This window comes from Hypanus sabinus, chromosome 9 (genome assembly GCF_030144855.1).
Source record: "Hypanus sabinus isolate sHypSab1 chromosome 9, sHypSab1.hap1, whole genome shotgun sequence".
In the NCBI taxonomy this organism is placed as follows: domain Eukaryota; kingdom Metazoa; phylum Chordata; class Chondrichthyes; order Myliobatiformes; family Dasyatidae; genus Hypanus; species Hypanus sabinus.
The window spans coordinates 111,318,711-111,331,027 of record NC_082714.1 but is presented as its reverse complement, the minus strand read 5'-3'; positions in this window follow the sequence as shown (position 1 = coordinate 111,331,027).

Below are 12,317 nucleotides of genomic sequence, written 5' to 3'. Positions count from 1 at the left end.
AACTTCGTGCTCATCCTTAATCGCCCTAAAAAGGTAGTAAAGAGCCATTTTCATGAAGCAGTTTAGTTCTGTTGATAAAAGTAATCAAGTAGTGATTTGGTTATTGTTCTAGTATTTAGATCCAACAATGATAAAATAAAATTGATAAATTTCCAAGTCAAGTTGGCTTTTGGCTTGGGAACGGATGGGATATGGTAGGAAGCTGAAAATGATGGTGTTCCCTGTCTTTGTTATATCTGGTGATAGAGTCCTGGGTTTAGCAGGTATTTTGAAGATACTTTACATCTTGCAGATAATGTCAAGACTGAGGAATCAAAAAAAAAACATTTTCTGGAGAAAACTCAGCCTTAAAATTAGCCTTGTAACTGAAGCATTTATATGTTTGGTCTCATGAGCATAAGAAATTAGAGCAGGAAAAAGATACTCACCTGCCCCTCTTCCCCTTTGTCCATTTACCATCATTCAATAAGATCATGGCTGCTTAATTACCTTAATAAGTATGTTCCTGGCATCATATTGCTATATTCTTTGATTCTTTTAATATAAAATAAATCTATCCATCAAAGGTTTAAATGCAATTATTGACTGAGTCTCTGTATCCCTCCAAGACAGAAAAGCCCAATGAATTACAATCTTCTAAAAACAGAAATTTTTCTTTATTTTAGAACTAAATGGCCTAAGCCATATTTTGAAATTTCAATCTTAGTTTAAGACCATTCTGAGACCCTGCTGTTACAAGAGTCAACCCATGTAATAATGATCACTGAGGCACAGAGAATCTGAATTTACCGACAAATAACTTTTATTGTCTCAACTATAAAAAGCACATGGATTCTCAAACTAACTACCTGTGTACACTCCACTGGGATTACCTGACCCACCATGAACTATTCATCAGGGAAAAGAGTTTAAACTGGCCAGGCATTCCTCGTAGTTCCGATCTCCACGTGTCCATGGGATTCTCCTTATCCATGCTGGTTGGTCTCTGTAGAGCTATCGCCCTTATGTACTTGGAGCTCCTGACTCTATTTATAGTGTTCCTCATCAGTTGAACTGGTGGATCTCCATCTCATTGGCTCAAGGTCACTAACCTACCTGGTTCACCTTCTTACTGGCTCTAATCCAGGCTACAACCAACAATGTTTCATGTTTCTGTCCAACTCAGCCTTGTGTATTTGTATCTTTCAACTCTGACTGGTCCAAACCAGCTAAATGAGGCGACCCAGACAATGTGTAATGAGATTATAGATTGTTTCTTTGGTAGGTCTGGCATTTTACATTATAAGTCACTACTCGTCTGAGAATGGTCTTAGGTTTAGTGGATCATTACCTGAAGCTCCTTGTGTCCACATCCAATTGCTCTGATTGGGTTACCCCTGTCCTTGTTTCATCAAATCCATTAATTGTAGACTGCAGTTTGTTCTGGCCAACATCTCTCTCCTCTTGATCCAAAGATATTTATCTTAGGATCATTATCCTCCTCTCATTCAGTTGAATTCCCACAGGACTGCCATGGAACCGCAGTAGGTGTGCAACACTTATATTTTAAACATAAGATTAACATTTATTACTAAATTCACTCACTTTATACTGACAATCACTTCTGAAGATTCATGAAAGCATTACCCTCTACTTTTTCCATTATTTCGGCCTTCTATCTTCTCAATTGATATACAACGAGCAATACAATTATCAGGGTGCATAAAATTAGTATTACAGCAGCATGTGATACTATTCTCACCCATGGATGTATATGAACATTTATCCCCCAATTCCAAAACTTACTCCAAAAGCCTGGGTCACTCAATATTTTATTTGCCTTACTAGCGTGCGTTTTAATTACTGCAGTGCGTTTAGTCCATTGATGGATGATCTCCCTGGCCTCCTCCATGACACATGTCCAGTCTGCGGTCAAGTGAAGAATTGGTGGCAGCGCAGTAACGACATAGTCCCACAGATACTCATCTGCATCAGTGCATTGGATCTTGAAGTTTTCCTTCATTACTGTGTCTCCTACTGGCTGAGGCAAAATTCATCCTCCAAAGACCAGATCTAAAGTCATACTTCCTATGGTGACATTGTGACTTTCCAAAGAGTATTGTTCCCATCCCTTGCTATAACCTGTGGCGTTGTTGCTATATAATATGTCTGTCACAGCAATGCATATTGTAAAAAGACTGATTATTCACAGGAAAATAGACAATGAACAATTTTAATAAGTACTGAAACCACAATTTGTAAGCTTCTGTTTTGTCATTTCTTCTAGACAAGATCTATGGTCTCCCCCTTGATGGCATCTTGATAAATCCATCTCTTTCCCAGTGCTATGCATAACAATAGCATGTGTTGGTGGGTTACTTAAGGATATCCATGTACTCTCATGATATTTACTGACATTGTGAACCCTTTTCAAAGGATAGTTTGGATTATTTTCATGTTGGGGAATGTGGAACTACTCCAACATAAAACCTTCCTTGAACATTATCACAGGTACCCAGTACTCTGTTGGTTATTGTAAAGCTTCCAATACGACACAATTGCACCCTTCCTCTGACCTTTTTCTTTTGGATGCTCATCTGAGATCCAATTTGTAGATCAATTTGTAATAGATTAGTGCCAAACATGGTAAGCAACCAACTAACATACGTAGCACAGATCTCAGTTTTATGCATTTCCCTAGACTTGAGGTCTATGCAGTCAATAATCAGATTTGTTGGATCTTCAACAGGCTTCAGAAATTTAACCGCATCCAGTTACCTGGGATGCATCTTGACTAATCTGATTAGTTTGTACCTGATCTTGATCATTTTCTCCAGTAATATCCCTTGTTTTCTTTTCTGCTGGAGTGACTGTATCTGGTTTTCAAATTCTGGTATATCTAGGGTGTTGAGCATTGCTACCCCTGATGCATAACCTACTCCCACTAATTCCAATAGTCCTCTTTTCCTTCTATTTTTTATTGGCTTCAAATCACTCTTGCTGGAGAAGTAAATAATCATTTTGTTGTAGGTGAACACCATTCTTTTTCCATTATTTTAGTTAGATTGATGATCACCTGCCCATGGTACCCTGGCATCAAGGTGACAAGTTCCCTTGTATCTTCTAACACTAATCCTGCCCCATCTGTATTATGCTGGGTCTCACTATATGTAGGCTCTGGTGTAGTTTCCATCACTTGTGGGCTTGGAGTAGAGATTTTTCTTATAGTTTTGAAAACCTGGAAAGGGCCTGGGCCCTGACAAAAACTCTTCTTCTGGTCCTTTAGTGCCTTCCCTATTCTACTCTCCCTGTGTACTATATTCTCCTGTGGGCAGTTTATAATGCTGGAAGCAACCCTTGAGAAATGTAAGGGGTGGGGAAACCACCACCCCAGTCAATTTACCTCTTGTGTAGATCACTGCCCCACTCAATATACACATGAGTGTGATCCCACGGAACTGTAATCCTATCATGGTCATCATTAGCTGAAGGCCGCTCAATAATTGGATCTACAGACTAACTTATGATAATTCCCTCTTTGATTCTCAATAATGTCAGCTATAGAATTTTATTGCATAGGAACTGTACCTTTGTACCTTCTGGAATACCTAGGGTTTTGTCCTTGCACATAAAGCCAATATACTACTAATTTTGAGTCCTCCATTTCTCTTTTGTAAGCCTGTATTATCCATGTCCATTGAGAAGATTTGTTTTTGTTCACTGAGTGTTTTCCAAGCAAAACATCACTCTTGACAAATGTGTAATGGCTATAATAGCTCTGGAGCAAGACTGACCATGGCCCCAGTCATGGTTAATTCCATCGCAAGGAAATACATTATTCTCTTTTCTAATTTTCTAATTTCTGCTCTTTTTCCAGTTTAAATATTAATACCTGGGTAATACCTTCTCTCTTCTTTGACTGTTCATGGAGGGTCTGGGAATTCTAGTGGGGTATACACAACTAATTTATTTGAGAATCCACGTGCTTTTTAGTTGAAACAATAAAACTCACTTGTCGGTAAATACAAATTCTTTGTACTTCACTAATTATTGCAAAGAGTGATTCTTGTTACAGAATTGACATCCCTGTTGTGGACTCGAGGATAATTCTCTTTGCTGAGCGGAAGACTCAAGTCGGACTTCATGGGTGAGGCGCAGAGAGATCTGGGGCTGGGTAGTTACTGGTTACTATTTTGAGATGAAGAATTTAGGAAATTCTGCAAGCCCAAAGGTCTTGAATTATTTTGATTGGAGAGGATACATCCAGAAATATGTGTTGGGCAATATGAGGAGTCTGTCGATCACTCTGGCTGTGAGGGGAAAACTGATGGGGATGCCCTGTGGAAAATCACTCAAGGGAAGCTGTCGGGCAGGAAGTTTAAACAATTACAAAAACAGTTTTGTTAGAATTACAGCAAAATGCTAAGGCAGAACAGAAACGAATGTCGGCATAAAGCAGAAGCAGAATGAGAGAGGGTAGAAGTAAAACACAAAAGTCACAAAAGGAGGGAGAAAACTTTAGCAAAAGATTTACTGATTTACCGGGTCAGAGAGGTATGGACTGGATGCATATGAGCCTGTTTAAGTTGAAGTGTGAGAAATTACTTAAAGAGAAAAGTAAACAAGAGGAAGCAGCCACACAAGCAAAGAATAAAATGGAAGGATGAAGGAAACAGTGCAGTGATTTAAAGAGGGCTATGATGTGATTCAGAAATCAGCACAGGAAAGAAAAAGTAACACTGGGAAGCATGCAAAGAGTTTAGAGCAGATTTAAAAGCTGCAGGACCAATGCTGCTCAGCGAGGAATAATAAGTGCTTTTGGATATGAAAAGGGGGAAGAAGGTGAATATAGAGATATTGATTGGCATGATTTAGCTACTAGACAGGATTATGATCATTCCATGCACCATTTCCCGAGGATCTCCCACTGACACCCAACCAACAGGAGCCAGAGCTATCGTCTGCGTGATTGGCACCCCAAGTTACTATCAGAGAGGCGGGGGGGCCGGGGGTGGAAATCACAATCAGAATATAACATACACCACACTGTTCGGGGTACAGCAGCTTCAAGATATTTCTAAGGATATCAGGACATGTGTGCTCAAGAAGAACTTTTAGAGCTTTTCCAAGCAACTAGTCATCAAAGAGTAATACATGGGCTAGACAACACCAAGAAAGGAAATTAATTATAATGCGTTTGTCAGATATTCAACAACATGGTGGGGGAACAAGTGGGGAATTAAAGAACGCATTGAGGGGACCCAGTGGATGCACTAGCCAAATGTTACAAGAGGAGAGGTGAACATCCCACTGCATTTACATCCCATTTATGGACTGTGTTCGAAGGGGTTTATGGAACAGCATTAGATCGGGACCATTTAGCACCAGAAGCCTCAAATAGATGGTTGAGGACAATGGTGACTCACTGTACCAATGAATCTAAAAAGACATTGGAAATGTCTGATCTTTCTGAACCTACACATACTGAGGCATGGGCACTGAGGAAAATGAGTGGGACACGGGAAAAAGATACAAAGACCAAATAAGCCCTCTAATGGGAAGGTGATGCCTATTAAAAGTAAGGCAATTGTCTGGAGAAATGAGGGTAGGGGACCCATCCCAAAGGCTCCCTGTGATGCTATCAAGGAGCAAGGAAGGACAGAGGAAATGGAACAGTGCCGGGAACAGGGAGAACTGTAGATGGAATAACTAAATACCATAACTGTGGTCAAGGGGGACATATTCAGTGAGAATGTCCAAACCTGAGACAAGAAAATGCAAAGCAATGCCAGTTGCTCTTGGAAGGGCCAGAAAGACGGAGCCCACAAAATAACATGATGGAGAAATCACCACCCAGGAAGTTGTACCCTGAGCTTCAAGCCTCACCAACATGGGTGTGTGACACGAGGTGAGATGAAACCAGAAGAACCCCAGTGAGTGGTTGGGTCGGGGGCCACCATGTTAGCTTTTTATGGGACACTGGAGGATCCCGAACCACTGTCAACGGCATTAGTATAAATAATGCAAATTGTGAGATACAAGGTCAAAATATCCTAAGTGGACTTACCGGACATTCACAAGTAGGACTTGTGAGTGTACCATTAGAAGTTAGAATAGGAGATATAGCTTTAGAACATTAATAGTGTTGGTGGAATTACACAGGGAGCAGGAACATATATTGGGGAATGATTATATGGCCAAAGCAGGGCTTTGTTTTGACCCAGTTAATTGTATGATATGGCTGATGTCAACTGGACTGAATAACATACACAACATGCAGATAGCAACATGAGAATATATGGATAGAATATGCACAATCAGTGAAATATGAATAAAACCAGTGGAGATGAGCAATGATCAGAAGGTGCAGCAAATTATTGCAGAACACTCAGCAAAATTTGCATGGCTGCAGAAAGAAGGCTGGCAGTGTGTGCATACAAAGACCAACTGCAAACCACTAAACCAATATGGGTTTCCCAAAAAAGCAAAAGAAGATGTGGGTAAGGTAATACAGAGTTTGGTACAACAAGGGATTCTGAGGGCAGTAGCCTCCATTAATAATTCACCCATATGGCCCGTGAGGAAACCAGATGGTAGTTGGAGGTGACAATAGAATATCAAGAGCTGAATAAAGTAACCTTGTTAACAGCCCCAACTGTAGCAAGTAACCCAGAAACAGTGTCAAACAGAATGAAAGACACAATGGTTCACAGTTTTAGACATAAATAATGGGTTTTGGTCTATCCCACTAGAATGAGAGTGTCAATACAAGATTGCATTCATCTTTCAGGAATAGCAGTACACATGGAATGCCCTACTGCAGGAGTTCCATAATTCCCCATCTACAATTCATCAGTGCTTAGGGGAAGGGTTAAAACATTTTCAAAGCCTGAGTGGTTGGTACAATACATTGATGATCTACTCCATACTAAAACCAAGCAGGGACATTATGAGCTATTGACAGAACTGCTGCAATTATTATATACATTGGGATTAAAGGTAAACCCTAAAAAAGCACAGGGAATGAAACATGAAGTTAGTTATTTAGGAATAATCTTGACACTGGGTAAAAGTTTTCTGGGCAGTACAACATTTCGCCTACATAGGGACTTACAACTTACAATATTGACAGAACACACCCCCATACAATTACTGTTAGATGGAAGGATTAAAGATGGCTCAGGAAGCCAAATCAGAATTGCCAGCTGGGCATTGCTGTTGCACGGGAGAAATATTAGTGTAAAGTGAATAAACATTACCCCTGTGTTAGCTGATAACCTGGTGTACCAAGGAAGTGAACATGAGTGTCAAGTTATGATAGCAAATGGTCCCAGGGGCCCATTTGTATCAAAACAAAAAGGAGGGGTAGAAGCAGATCAGATAAAGTAATAACTGACAACAAAGACACAAACGAAAAAGAAAAACCCTTCTTTATAATTTTTGTAGATGACTCCTCATCAGTACAGGATGGTGAAAGGAGAACTGGGTATGGCATATATATAAAGGATGAACATAGCCAGGAAAGGTATAATATAGCTTTAAAGTTACCCAAAACCATGAGTGCACAGGCAGCAGAATTGGCAGCTGTAGCATATGTGGTTAGCCACCCAGAATGTTTTCTGCCAGGATCAGTCATACACTCTGATAGTATGTATGTTTGTAACAGCCTTACAGAACATTTGCCTCTGTGGAAAGCCAGAGGGTTTGTTTCAGCTGACGGAAAGCCACTCCTATCTGCTGCTTTATTACAATATATATTTGAAGAGGCAAAGGGTAAAGAACACAGAGTCATGAAAGTGAAAGCCTACTTTAAATGATCTCCTGAGGGAAATAGAAAGGCTGATGATTTGGTGAAGCAAGGTGTTTTATCTGGGCAGGAATGGCAGCCACAGATTGGGGAGATTGGGAGGTAGGAGAAACAACATAAGAAATGGATTTAACAGAGGAGCAGAAGAAAGATTTTTAAAAAAATAAAAAATTGACAGAAGGAAGAAGTTCTGAAATATACAAAGTGCAAAAGGCAGTATTTGTCAAAGATGCAGTTGTCCTTCATGAAGGAAAGCTTGTGGTTCCAGAGGCAGGAAGAAACCAGATGATCCATTGGTACCATGATCTATGGGAGCACAGGGGTGCAAAAGCACCCTGGAAAAGATCAAGGAAGTGGGCTGGTGGCCTAAGATGAAGGACGATGGAGAGCATTATGTCAAAAATTGCTTTATCTCTGCACAATATAATCCTGACAGAAATGTAAAGAAGGGAGCCTTTTGACACACCAGACCAGTGTATGGGCCTTGGACTAATTTGCAGATAGATTATGTTGTTCTTCTTCCCATCCACCCCAAGAGGGTACAAAATATATTCTTATAGTAGCAGATACCTTGACAAAGTAGGTGAAAGTTTTCCTGGCTAAGATAAACACAGTATAGGCCACTGCAAATATTTTATTGGAAAGAATGTTCACTCGCTGGGGACAACCCCAGAGTATCGAATCAGATCAAAGCAGACATTTCACAGCCCAGATATTGCAAGCTGTCATGGCACTTTTAGGGATCAAGCGGAGATTTCATATACTCCATAGACCACAGTCATATGAAATTGTGAAAAGAATGAATCGATCACAAAAAATTACAATTGCAAAAATGGTGCACCGACATGGCAGGTAGTTTTGCCTTTTAAACTGATGATAATAAGGAACACAGTGGCATCTTCAACAAATTACATTCCTTATGAGCACATGACCGAAAGGGACATGAGAGGATTGGTGGAGTACATTTGACAGAACCTGAAATCAATGGAATTGTGTCAGAAAAGTGGGTACAACAATTGGTATAAACAATAAAAGAGCCCACGTATGTGGCAGCCCACCAAATAGGAAAAAATAAGCAACAGAGTAAAACCTACTTTGACTCAAAAGTCAGTCCCATAGAATCAGCCCAAGATGAAGAGTGATGATTAGAATACACCAACCCACCTCATTTTTAAATCAAGAGTTTGCAGGGCCCTATGAAATTATAGACCGAGCAAGTATTTCAGTAAGCAAAGTACTGACTTCTCCAGTGGGTGCTGCCATATCAACCAGCTGAAATTGGTGGGGGAAAAACAGGAATGTTGTCACCATCAGCACATAACTATTGATGTACACAATAGCTTTGATTTGGGAGTCAAGAATGCAAACAACTGTTCAAGAAGGTGGGAACAGGTCATCTCAATGGGGTGATGTTCAATTCCTTCATCCTGAGAACCAGTGGATTTTTGTCAAAAAACCAAAGGGAAAGGAAAATATGCCAGTACTTGTCTCTCCTATCCCGAAACAAGATTGGGTGAGAAAGAATGGACACCTTGAGTCCAAGGACAATTGGGAGTCCAGATTGGATGATCTAGAAAAACAAATAGAAAATATGGACTAAAAATAAATTAATATTTAAACTGGAAAAAGAGCAGAAATTACCCTTGTGTTTAATTCAACATGAAGAGAATAATGTATTTCCTTGCGATGGAATTAACCATGACTGGGGCCATGGTCAGTCTTGCTCCAGAGCTATTATAGCCATTACACATTTGTCAAGAGTGATGTTTTGCTTGGAAAACACTCAGTGAGCAAAATCAAATCTTCTCAATGGACATGGATAATACAGGCTTACAAAAGAGAAATGGAGGACTTAAAATTGGTAGTATATTGGCTTTATGTGTAAGGACAAAACCCTAGGTATTCCAGAAGGTACAAAGGTATAGTTCCTATGCAATAAAATTCTAAAACTGACATTATTCAGTATCCCAGAGGGAATAATCATCAGTTAGTCTGTAGTTCCAATTATTGAGCAACCTTCGGGTAATGATGGCCATGATAGGATTGCCTCAGCCAGTAGGAGACACAGTAATGAAGGAAAACTTCAAGATCCAACGCACTAATGCAGATGAACATCTGTGGGACTATGTCGTTACTGAGTTGCCACCAATTCTTCACTTGACCGCAGACTGGACACGTGTCATGGAGGAGGCCAGGGAGATCATCTATCAATGGACTAAACGCACTGCAGTAATTAAAACGCACGCTAGTAAGGCAAATGAAATATCGAGTGACCCAGGCTTTTGGAGTAAGTTTTGGAATTGGGGGATAAATGTTCATATACATCCATGGGTGAGAATAGCTGCCGTAATACTAATTTTATGCAACCTGATAATTGTATTGCTCGATGTATATCAATTGAGAAGATCGAAGGCCGAAATAATGGAAAAAGTAGAGGGTAATGCTTTCATGAATCTGCAGAAATGATTGTCAGTATAAAATGAGTGAAATTAGTAATAAATGTTAATCTTATGTATAAAATATAAGTGTTGCACAACAACTGGGGTTCCATGGCAGTCCTGTGGAAAGTCAACTGAATGAGAGGAAGATAATGATCCGAAGATACATATCTTTGGATCAAGAGTAGAGAGATGTTGGCCAGAACAAACTGCAGTCTACAATTAATGGATTTGATGAAACAAGGACAGGGGTAACCTAATCAGAGCAATTGGATGTGGACACAAGGAGCTTCAGGTAATGATCCACTAAACCTAAGACCATTCTCGGACGAGTAGTGACTTATAATGTAAAATGCCAAACCTACCAAAGAAACAATCTATAATCTCATTAGACATTGTCTGGGTCGCCTCATTTAGCTGGTTTGGACCAGTCAAAGTTGAAAGATACAAATACACAAGGCTGAGTTGGACAGAAACATGAAACATTGTTGTTTGTAGCCTGGATTAGAGCCAGTAAGAAGGTGACCCAGGTAGGTTAGTGACCTTGAGCCGATGAGATGGAGATCCACCAGTTCAACTGATGAGGAACACTATAAATAGAGTCAGGAGCTCCAAGTACATAAGGGCGATAGCTCTACAGAGACCAACCAGCATGGATAAGGAGAATCCCATGGACACGTGGAGATCGGAACTACGAGGAATGCCTGGCCAGTGTAAACCCTTTTCCCTGATGAAGAGTTCATGGAGGGTCAGGTAATCCTAGTGGAGTGTACACAGGTAGTTAGTTTGTGAATCCATGTGCTTTTTATAGTTGAGACAATAAAAGTTACTTGTCGGTAAATTCAGATTCTCTGTGCCTCAGTGATCATTATTACAAGGGTTGACTCTTGTAACAGCAGGGTCTCAGAATGGTCTTAAACTAAGATTGTAATTTCAAATTATGGGATGGGCCATTTAGTACTAAAAGAAAAATTTCTGTTTTTAAAAGATTGCAAATCATTGGGCTTTTCTGTCTTGGAGGGATACAGAGACTGAGTCAATAATTGCATTTATACCTTTGATGGATAGATTTATTTTATGTTGAAAGAATCAAAGAATATAGCAATATGATGCCAGGAACATACTTATTAAGGTAATTAAGCAGCCATGATCTTATCGAATGATGGTAAATGGACAAAGGGGAAGAGGGGCAGATGAGTATCTTTTTCCTGCTCTGATTTCTTATGCCCATGAGACCAAACACAAAAAAATGCTTCAGTTACAAGGCTAATTTTAAGGCTGGGTTTTCTCCAGAAAATGTTGTTTTCTATTCCTCAAAGTCATGGTATAATCTGCAAGATGTAAAGTATCTTCAAAATACCTGCTAAACCCAGGACTCTATCACCAGATATAACAAAGACAGTAAGGTATATGGAATACCATCACTTTCAGCTTCCTAACATATCCCATCCGTTCCCAAGCCAAAAGCCATCTTGACTTGGAAATTTATCAATTTTATTTTATCATTGTTGGATCTAAGTACTAGAACAATAACCAAATCACTAATTGATTACTTTTATCAACAGGACTAAAGTGGTTCAAGAAAATGGCTCTTTACTACCTTCTCAGCACAATTAAGGATGAGCACCAAGTTCTAGCCTTGCCGCTGTCATCCATATCTCATTGATGAGAAGATAAATTCCCATTTTCATATATGAACCTCAACAATAAACGTAAGTCATGCTTAAAGGACAAGCCTCTTGTCACACTGCTTCTATTTGACTGCAATTCTATGAATAATGAGCCCAAGGATGATGATTAGAAACAAGAACATTTGACTTACCACCCAACACAGAATATGAAGAATAACTCTTCACAAGGTACATCACACAAGGGACAAAGTGAATAAGTTTACTAATCTCTTAAGTTATTACTGCACCGTTTCCTGTAAACTCTAACTTACATCAGTAGATGTTGTTGCTGAGTTGTACATGAATGAATGTAGCAGTTCTCTGCAATGACTCTGCAAGAATTGGTACTAGAATAAACCAAGCTGTTGAAGTTTGTCTTTCAGGTGTATAATGACTAGGAGTTATTAATTGTCCCAGACATGT